The 11,098-nt window shown below is 47.9% G+C and overlaps 1 long non-coding RNA gene across 1 annotated transcript; it reads right to left on the reverse strand.

Moving 5' to 3' along the window:
* Positions 1-10,258: 10,258 nt before the first annotated feature.
* LOC122215111 lies at positions 10,259-10,869 on the reverse strand. The gene is made up of 2 exons (XR_006200244.1): positions 10,649-10,869; positions 10,259-10,558 (listed from the first exon to the last, which is right to left on the reverse strand). It is a non-coding gene; the product is annotated as an uncharacterized LOC122215111 (long non-coding RNA).
* Positions 10,870-11,098: the final 229 nt, after the last annotated feature.

Genomic DNA, 11,098 nt, shown 5'->3' on the forward strand with positions numbered 1-11,098 from the left:
CAGTCTGGGCTTGAAGCCGAGAGGGAGGTAATGAGTCCTACTCGTTTTCAACTCCTGCAAAACACATCCTCCCGGATACACACTCATCTCTTCTTTTGACTGAGGGAGGAAAAGAAGGGAGAGAGAAGGAGGAGGAATGAGAATGATGTGTGATGCTCTCAAGTGGGAGTAGGTAACTAAGACTCACAGAAGTACAGCCTTCTTTTCTAACCCCATCGTCTGGCTTCCACATCATTCATCCACACCTGAGACGGCCAATCCTGAGCCAAAAAATATCATTCGGTAAATATCATTCATGCATCAGTGTTCATCGCTAGTACTCCTTGACCTTGGTACTATATCCCAGGCCCTGGTTCTGTATACCAGTTACTATATACCTTGCCCTATATACCAAGCAGTCATGGGACTGCTTGGAGGCTGGGACATAGAGAAGCAGAAAGGAGGAGAGAGAAAACAGTGAAATAGTACACTTGGCCCCCTCTCTCTGACCGTTAGGATTCCCTTTTCTGCTTTGAGCCAGAACTAGAGTGTCCCCCTGTCCCCACCCCAGAGCACTCACCGTCTGTGACCCACTGTCCTTTTCTGGATTTTGAGCTGCTTTGAGTGCAGGCAGGGAGCTATAGAGGGAAAAATAACGGCAAACTCACCACCAGGACAGTGGTATTTTGAATCCCTGTCTTCCCCCACCCCGTCCACCTGCTACTGTTTACTTTTCTAAGTTCTCAAATACCTGCTCCCCACAAGCAGTGGAAGAGATAGAGCTGTTCCAGTCTGAGTCAAGAAAAGGGGCTTTCACACTCTCCCACCCTCATTTATTGGCTAAGGGCCATGGGATCGGGGGGTTAAATGGCCAGCCACTTTCAGCTCCTCCGGTCATGGGGAAAAGGGGTTTCCATAGCCTGGAAGGAGCCCTGTAAAGAGAGAGAAAACAGCACAAATTGAAGGGAGGGTGCAGAACCCATCAAAAGAGACCTGAGAGAGTCTTGGAGGAGCGCCAAGATCATCTACCACAGGGGCATGCCCAGGTTGGGCAGATCCCAGAACCGACCATGACCAGGTGACCCAAGAACACTCGAGGTGCTCATCTAGGAGTGAGGGGTGGGGCCGCCCGATCTGTTCCATCCACTCCTGACACCGCGATCGTGACTTAATTGTGCTTCATGTCCACCTTCGGGTGGAACTAAGATGAAATGCCTGCAAAGAGCTTTCAATTTCTGCGGTAAAATAATTTAGAAGCCCCTCTGGCTTTTAAAGCAATTATTGCTGGATCGAATGTTCCTCAGGAGACTCCTGCTATTTCTTAGAGCCCTTTGCTCAGTGCTTCCTCTCGTCTCCTTTTATCAACGCATCCCCGACTGTCCGAGCTGCTGTCAGACTTGCTTCCTGGACATTTGCTATTTAGCTGTTTTCCCCTCCACATGCGTGTGGATTCTATTTGGATGGGGGAAAATAGCCTTCCTGGTGGTGTCACGTGGTAATTCGAATGCTGTACCACAGAGGAAAACCCCTGGTAAAGAGGGCCTGGCAGGCCTGGTGTGAGATCAATGTTGAGACACGTGAGGTCATGACCGTACCCCACGCAAAACCACTGAGTGGTGTTGAGAAAGACTGGAGTGACCTCTTCCTACAATAGGTGACTTCCGATCTCCCATTTGCCTGTAATTTTTTGCCTGGTTTGGTTTCGGTTCTGGTCTGGTGTTTGTACCAACACAAATCCAGAGGACAGCCATTCTTCAAAAATATCCGTAAAAGCCAGCTTTGCAGTCCAAAGGTCCATCTTGATTCCAGCTTTCTGCGGCTTATGAGGGCTGAAGTGTGGAGTATTTATTTTCTTTTCAGACATGGAAACACAGTTCCAATCTGCTCGGGCAAAATGGAGAAGCCAAGAATGAGGCCGAGTAACCTTGTGGAAAGGGCAGGAGGCACGCAGCCAGGCTCCGCATGGTCGAATCAGGGACCAAGGAGCTGCCAGGTTCTAGCTCCTATTCTTGTTTCTACTCTGTTTCTCTGCTCCTTGACTCAATCCTCTGTCATGGCAGACCTGCTTCCTCCCAAGCCGGGGAAGAGGGTTGCCGATGGATCGTAGGTTTCCCATTGGAGACAGAGCGACTTCCTTTACTGGTTCCAGGATGAAAAATCCAGAAAAGTCTTTGATTCTCCCATGTCAGGGCTTGCCCCTCCTCCACCCTGGACAAGTCAACTGGGGAGATGAGGTTCGTGGAAGAACATGGAAGCTCCCGAGGTAGAGGTGTGGGCGGAGAAGGGCAAACCATTCTTTCATCCATCCATCCATCCATCCATCCATCCATTCATCCATTCATTCAACAGATTTTTGTTGAGCAAAACATGGAGACTGAGTGAGGAGCCAGAGTCCTCACTGGCTGGGGAGAGGTGACCCAGAGGTCGGTAGATGAAGGTGAAGAAATAAGGGAAAGGGCACCTCCTGCTCAGCAAGGCACCAGAAGTAAAAAGAAACGAGGCGCTTGTGCCAGAACGTAACTCAACTGCTCCTTCGCAACGAAGTTCTGCTGCGGAAAAAATGCCAGTCCAGCCACACAGTGCACTTAGTAATGTAGTTGCTTCATGTTCTGGTGCAAGTCCCTTAACTCACTGTAAGGCAATGGCAGTCTGGGCACCAGCAGCGGGTCTGTGGATCATGCCCTGAGTAGCTGTGCCCTCGGGAATTCTTACACATGTTCCATAGGAGCCATGTACAAGAATGCTCCTAACAGCTTTGTTTATAATAACCAAAAAAGGTAACAACCCAGATGTCCATGAACAATAGAATACAGAAGTAACTGTGCTGTGATCAGACAATGGAATCCTATGTAGCAGACACAATGAATAAACTCTTGCTACATATATCAGCATGGACGAATTTCAAAAATACCGCGGAACATAAAGAGCAGAAAGGCTATAATTACTGAGTATTCAGAGGCGCATGGGTGGCTCAGTCGGTTAAGTGTCCAACTTCGGCTCAGGTCATGATCTCGTGGTTTGTGAGTTCGAGCCCTGCGGTGGGCTCTGAGCTGACAGCTGAGAGCCTGGAGCCTGCTTCAGATTCTGTGTCTTCTTCTCTCTCTGCCCCTCCCCTCCTCGCTCTCTGTCTCTCTCTCATAAATATAAACATTAAAAATTTTTTTTTTTAATTTTTTAAAAATCAGTATAGATTCATCGTATGAACTTCAAAAGGCACCATTAAGGCACCATTAAGTAGTATAGTGGTAATATAGTAATATAGTGGTTAGGGATCCATTATAAATCGATTAAAACTGGGAAGAAAAGCAAGGGAGTGAACAACACATGTGTGGGGTTGGTGGCTTGCCCGGAAGGGGGTGGGGGTGGAGAGCCAATTGGGAAGGGGCGAGTACACAAAGGGCGTCAAGGTATTGGCCGTATTCGAATTCCATGAGTTGGGTGGTATTGTATGGGTGCCCGGCTTTATTTTTATTCTTTGAACTGTACATATATGTCAGGCACACTTTTTTTGTAAGGACTATCTATTTCACAGTGAAAATATTAAAAAAATATATTTAGTCAAAGCCAAATTTTCCTCCCCTCCCCAGGCCAAAAAGGTTGAAGTTAGTGTGGGCGAATGGTATGAGCCTCAGAGGAAGGAGGACTTTTCCAAATATGGTGCCTTGAAGATCTAGCATGGCGTCAGTGAGAGAAGAGAAGGGTAAGCGACTCCCTGCCCACCTGCCCTGGGTACCAGCCGCTGGACTGACGTGTCCTGCCACGCCTGCTCACACGGCCCTGGGACCTCCCCTTGCCCGCCTTCTATGCCTTTCTTCCCGCACCACAATCCTCAGGATTTAGCCTGTTTGGCTTTTCTTTTCCAAGCTGTCACGGCATATTCCATTGCTTGCTACTTTCCCACAGCTGCTCGCTGAGTAGGACTCAACAATCCTAACTTTTCCAATTTTTTGACCCCCTGCCCCCCAAACAAGGGCACAGATCCATTGGGAGGTGAAAGTGTGAGAGCATGTTGGATGGTGTAGAAATCTTTTCTAACACCACTTCCAAAGTTCGTTCACTCACTATCTGATTACCTTTTTAGGGAAGGTTTATCATTTGCCGGCTGAAGTTTATTTTAAATTCTGTCTGGTTTGCAAACACATTCTTTGTCGACAGCTCTGGTTTGAAATGTTTGGGCACACTTTGCTCTGGGTAAAACACCGTTGTCAAGTCTCTTTTAAACCGCTTTTGTTAGATGGTCTTTCTGGCCCCGCACGTTGGCATCCAGTAACCTTAGAGACATAGAGACTTTGAGTTAGAAGGGACCCTGGAAGTCCCCCATCCAACTTCCCACCCGAGAAAGAATTCTCCTGAAGCATTCTCTGCTCTCCAGCCTCTGAGAGCTTGCTTTTTAAGGGCCTTGCTGGAGGGACAAAGAGTCCCCTTACAGGTTACAAACTCGCTGTGAAACTTTGCATCCGTTTTCACTTTGTCATCAAGAATCAGTAGTCAGCACGAGCAAGTCCAAGTTTGCTAATGGAATTAAAATGAACGCGGACTTGCAAAACTAGTTCCAGAGGTCCAGTGGGCCCTACATTGGTCAGACACCTTTAATCTGCTTCATATAATCATATCCTGGATTAGGAGGGACTGAGGAACAACAGAGAAACTGGATCTATCCACACACTTGGAAATAGGGCAGGGAAGCCAGGGGGATTTGGTGAATCGCTTGAGAGTCCTGTGTGCACACTCTCCTCTGTCCCTTTGTCTCTGCTTTCTTGCCTCCTTAAAGGTACAGAAACAAATGTAGATGGTGCCTTTCCTCCAAGAGCCCCTGCTGAGGGGCGCGGGTCTGCTCTGTCTCCCTTCCTCTCCCCTCGTCTCCTGAGTTGCTGGCTGCCTTTTCCCATTAAGCTGGGCCCACCCCAGTTTCTGAGCCCACCCAGAGATGGTGTGATGTGTGTTGATAGTTGCCTTTTCCACCTGTCTCCCCACCTTTTGTTCTGCTCTGCTAGAGCTTGGAAACAAGCCATGACCCCGGCTGCCACCATAGTTAAATGGGTTTGGGCCCTGAGCCATGCTGGGACATTGATGGCACAGGTCCTTCAGGGTGAGGGAAGGAAGCCAGCCTGGAAAAGGCTGGAATTAACTAATGGAACAGAAGGGTTGTTCCATGCCAGAACCCCTATCTTACACAAGCTGGTGAATTTCTGGATAAAGAAGGGAGCTGAAGATGCTCCTTAAGAATTGGGGATGGGAAGTCCAAGCACAGGAGGGCAGGGGACAGTTAAGGGTGCGGACCCAGTCATGCATGCAAGATGCAGTGGGCCCGAGGAGCTCAGGCAAGGTTGAGAAATGGTGCGTGAGTCCTGATGGGTGGAGCAGGGCCTTTGCCAAAGGAGGTTCACAGACCCGGGGACACCAGAGCCTTCACAGCAGGATGTCGCTGGCAGAGCCCAAGTGGGCGGGAATTCAGGGACAGGGGTCAGCCCATGCCGCAGGGGCAGACTACAGCCAGGCAGGAGGTCAGGGCCCCAACCTGATGGTTAGGGAGGCCAGCGTGCCCCAACAGGGAACCAGAGGCTCCTGCCGTGTTGGCACCACTGGCATACCCGGCCTAGATACTGGCATGGCGCTGATGCGTTAACAGACCTGCCTGGGGCCTGTCTGAGGAGGCGGGGGCTGACTTCCCCGACTCGCGTGTGACAGAGGTGTGGCAGGAGAAAGACCAGGGGGTGGGTGGCTGACTGGGAGGTGGATTAGGAAACGCCATCTGCATACCATAGAGATTATTCAGAGGATTATAAAACCAAAGCACACCCCTTCAGCAGTCGATAAGGGCACCAGGTGGTTTGCATGAGGGAAGGGGAGGGGAAAGTCAACGCTGGGGGAGGGAAGGAGGAGAGATTTGCACAGATGCAGGGCAGTGCCGAACTCTGGCCTCCTCTCCCAGGCCAGGGGGACCGGCAGCAGGCAGGGGCTGAAGGGGCCATTTTCTCAGGATCTCAGGGAGGTGGAAGCCGTAGCTGTGTGCTTTGGTTTTCAAGTTAACTTGCAGGGATACTGAATGGAGGAGGGGCATTGTCCTGATGCTCCGGTACAGCAAAGCATCTCTCTTGCGTGTGAGGATAGCAGAAAGGGGAGCTCCATGATGGTCCCTGCTCCTTTGGTGTCATGGAAACAGCGCCCTGGGCAAGAATACCCACGTATTCCCAGAGGGCAGTCTGAGAACCCAGGAGTCTCCCTCCAAGACTCTGGAATGCCAGGGCGACTTGGGAGGGGCTAGAGGGCCTGCATCGTGTAGGTGGAGGCAGGAGCCACTGAAGTTCCCGAGCCACCTGCTTCTTTCGCTGGGTAGGGACCCACAGCCCAGTGAGCCCTGGGAACACTAAGCTTTGGGAGCTGATGCTACAAAATGCCAGGTAAAGCAATGGAGCATTTCAATATCCACCTTTTAAACAAATTCCTTGCCTCTTTTAATTTCATAGAGGTTTTCTGAGTCTATAGTTACCTTGGTCCAAGGGTAAGCACATTTTTAAAAATTTTTTAAAATTTTGTTTCATGTTTATTTTTGAGGGAGAGAGAGAGGGAGACAGAGTGCGAGCTTGGGAGGGGCAGAGAGAGAGAGGGAGACACAGAATCTGAGGCAGGCTCCAGGCTCTGGCTGTCAGCACAGAGCCCAACGCAGGGCTTGAACTCGCGGACTGTGAGATTGTGACCCGAGCCGATGTTGGACGCTCAACCGACTGAGCCACCCAGGCGCCCCGAGCACATTTTTTTTTTCTGTCAAGAGCCAGATAGTAAATATTTGCAGATTTGTGGGTTATATAGTCTCCGTTACTACTGCTCAACTCTGCCCCTGGGGCATGGAGGCAGCGGCAGACACTACATCAGCTCATGAATGGGATCCTGTTCTAATGAAATTTGATCGGTGGGCACTGAAACTGGAATTTTATATAACTTTTTACAAGTCACAAAATAGCCTTCTTTTAATTATGTCACTAATCCAAAAATGTAAAAAGCATTTTTAGCTTGCCGAGTGGAGAGACAGACTGTGGCCATAAAACAATTTAATCCCTATGGCGGTGGGAACTGGCTCACGGCCGGGTCCCCAGTGTCTAGCACAGCGTCTGAGGTAGAGTAGGTGCTCAATAAATTTCTGTTGGAGGAAATGTACATACTTGACGTACAAGGAAACCACCGCTCAAACAGGTTAATCGACTCTCTCAAGTGCGGGGCTAGTACTCAAACTTGCATGGTGTTTGGACGGTTGCAGAGTTGGGTGGGTAGTAGTTCTTCCAAGTCCTGTGCTCCTTCTACTGAATCACAGCTTTAATCTTTGCAAAAAAAAAAAAAAAAAAAAAAAAATCAGCACATGGAAGTTCACAGAGGTTGGAACTGGAAACTACCTGAGGCGTAAACTAACCAACACGAGAGATCTTGTGGTGTCACTTTTCAACATGGCCGAGTTGTAGAAACTTGACTTTAATTCCTCAGCTGTTTTCTTTTTTTAAAGTCTAGGGCCCGTGCCACGGCCAGTCTACCTTGGACAATGGCTGTGAAGAAAAACGTTAGGGGCTCTGCAAATATTAAGAAGTCCCCTTGAGGCCTGAATCATATGTAAGTTCTTCAGATTGGGCATTTTCTCAGAATCACAATTTTGTTGGTGTTGTCTTAAAGTTTTTTTAATGTTTATTTTTGAGACAGAGAGAGACAGAGCGTGAGCAGGGGAGGGGCAGACAGAGGGAGACACAATCTGAAACAGGCTCCAGGCACTGAACAATCGACACAGAGCCTGACGCGGGGCTCGAACTCACAGGCTGAGAGATCATGACCTGAGCCGAATGCTTAACCGACTGAGCCACCCAGGGGCTCCTTTTGGTGTTGTTTTAAACAATGGCTCTGTGTAAGCATGGTGGGGGGAGGCTACAAAACCTATAAAAATCCAGTTCCCTGGTGGAAAAACTGGTTCTTCAAAGTTAGCCTAAGTCAGTCTGTATCCCCACCTGTATCAACTCCTACACTGTTTCGACTTAAGTCTCCGTCTTAATTACTACACTTCTTTTTTTCTCACTCCCATGACTCACTCCCACACTCCATTCTCACTTGGCCTCAAGCCTGCCGGCTCTTCAGGGCGTGTGGTTAACCACAAACCACCCAGCATTCCAGGATGCATGTCGGGACACACTGTCCTGTCTTAGAACCCGCACCCATGTTTTGCCCTCAGCCACTGGTTTGGGTGGACTCATATACTGCAGGCTCTGCTGAGGCCTTGGCCATGGGCTGGGCACCACTGTGGTGCCTCCCTTGGGTGCTGCCCTGATAACCAGCAGCAGCAGAAATGGAAACTGGAGTGAAAAGCTCTTGCGCAGCCCAAGGGAGCGGTGTCTCAGGACGGGCAGTTGACCGAATTTCCCGAGGACTCTCCTTCGGAGGCCTCGTATCTGACCGGTTATGATGGTTCTCATACTAGGAAGTATAATTAATGTCAACTTAAGACCCCTCCCCCATTTTTTTTTTTTAAATAAAAGCAATATACAGTCCGTGTGGAAAGTTTGAAAATATTGATGAGCACAATGAAAATAAAAATCCACCTATAATCATTGTACTCAGAGATAACTGCTATTAAATACTTTGTGTATTCATAATTTTCCAAACATATTGCAGTGCTGTTTTGTCACTGGATTTATATTCTGTCACCTGATAATACGACACGAACACATTTCCATGTCATTAGGCATCTTTTTATAATATGATTTTTTATTGTTATATTGGATTCCATGATAAATGTGGCACAGTATATTTCATAAACACTGACTGTTCAACATTGAGGTTTTTTCTGGTCTTTCATGCCGAGATGAACATCCTTAATTATAAATGCTTTTATGCATCTCTCGCTGCTTCCTTAGGATTTATTTCTATAAGTGGAATTAATTAGGTCAAAGGCTGTGCACATTTTTAAAGGCCAGATTGCCTTCTAGAGATGATCCAATTTTTGCTCCTACCACGAGTGCAAAAAGTCTGTGTTCCCCAATGCTTGCCAACATATTTCGGATATTTAATAACTTTTCATTTCATTGGTGGAAAACAGTATTTCATTATTGTTTTATTTTCTTAGACAGACAACTGAATTTGTCAGTGTGCTTTTCAGCTATTTGAACGCAAGTAGGATTCCTCTTGGAAGGTGGAAATGTGCTCTGGTACCCAGCAGCAGGGGTTATTTGAATAAAGTAACATTGAGTGGATGCACAGCATATGAATGAGAAGCAAAGGGAGAAAGAGGGAGAGGGTGATGACCTTCTAGAAGAGTCTCTTGTTATTTAAAGAGGTTAGTGATGTTCTCATTTCTTTTTTTTCTTTCTTTTTTTTTGTTTTTAATCTCAAGTTTGTTTCTGAGCAGGTAATACACTCACATAGTAATTCAAAAGATACAGACGGGCACACAGTGAAAATTCCTTCCATCTGTGCCCTCAGCCAACAACGTTCCCCTTCCCTGGAGGCAATTATATTAACAATTTTTATGGAGCTCACAACAGCCTTAGTCCCTGGACCAGTAGCAAAATAATCACTGGGGAACTTGTTAGAAATGTAAATTCTCAGACCCCACCCCAAAGTTTCAGAAAGTTGTGAGGGGAGGTCCAGAAATCTGTGTTTTTAATAAGCCCTCTTGGTGATTCTGGTCACGCTGAAGCTTGTGAACTACTACTCTAGATATACTCTAAGCATATAAATACAAATATACATCAATTCCCCCCCCCTTTTTACATGTGTTTTACATTAATATTTTTGGAGATCACAGTCCCCTTTAAAATATTTGTAATGGCACATACAGTGTTGAAAGTTTTGCAAATACTTTTAGGGAGTTCACAGTCCTTTCATGGACTTGATATTGAGGACTTTTTTTTTTTTTTAATGTTTATTTATTTTTGAGAGAGACAGAGCATGAGAGGCAGAGGGGGCAGAGGGAGAAGGACACACAGAATCTGAAGCGGCTCCAGGCTCTGCGCTGTCAGCACAGAGCCCCATGTGGGGCTCGAACTCACGGAGTGAGAGATCATGACCTGAGCCAAGTCAGCCGCTTAACTGGCTGAGCCACCCAGGCGCCCCGATATTGAGGACTTCTATTGAGTAGGGAGAGGTGGCAAATGAAGCAAGAGATAAGGTGTATTTGGAGAAATGGTGCATTCTTTGAAGGGAGGGTCAGGTTTAACAGTAAAGAATGGAGTGAGCAAAACAGGTTTAGAGTAAAGGCACTTTTTAAAGTGAAATTTGCATATATTCAATGAGCTATTCTAAAGCATACAACTCAGTGGCATTTATTGCAGCTACAGTGTGGTGCATCCCACCGCCTCCCTCTAGGTGTGAGGGGAACTTTGTCCACTTTGAAGTCAAGTTTCCTTGAGAGGAGAGTATTCAGGACAGCCAAAGGTGGAGTATGAGGCCGGGCACCAGAGGAGTCGAACGAAGCAGGTGAGCACAGGGATGGTATCTTGAGGCAGGGGGGTGATAAGGCAGTCAGGGAATCTGGAGTGATGGAAGCCCAAAGGAGATGCACACGGCAGGCTGGTGAGGTGGGGGCCGGGACGAATTGCTGCTGGAACTCATGGATAGGTGGGGAGAAGGACCAGGTTAACTGAGAGCCAAAGGTACAGGCAGCCCACTGCAGCACTAGAAACATGTGCACACACACCTTGCGGAGGTTCAATGGTCTTACTCCAGCATTCCCAATGGGGTGGTTAGTGTGGCAGCCGTCCTGTCCTCCCAGGACTCAGTTTCAAGCTAGAAGAAAGGGAGCAGAAAGGCACTATTCTTTCCCACACCTCTCTATGACGCGGGAGCCCCAGAAGCTCCAAGACCGATTACTCCTTACATCCCATTGGCCAGAACTGGGTCACATGCTTATCCTTAGACCAATCGCCATTCATTCCCAAAGCCCAGCCCATTGTCTCTTGGACAAAGCCCACGATCTGTTAGCGAGGGAAGACAGGTGAATGGCTGTTGCAGGGGTAACCAGCTGCATCTGAGGCAGATCTCTGGGGTCCCTCCTAGCTTAATTCAGTGGGTTGAGGGGAGAAGAACGGAATTTACCATGTAACAGGGGAGATGAGACCAAAAGGAAATATACACGAGGATATAGATA

Source organism: Panthera leo, chromosome A3, assembly GCF_018350215.1.
Source record: "Panthera leo isolate Ple1 chromosome A3, P.leo_Ple1_pat1.1, whole genome shotgun sequence".
Classification (NCBI taxonomy): Eukaryota; Metazoa; Chordata; class Mammalia; order Carnivora; family Felidae; genus Panthera; species Panthera leo.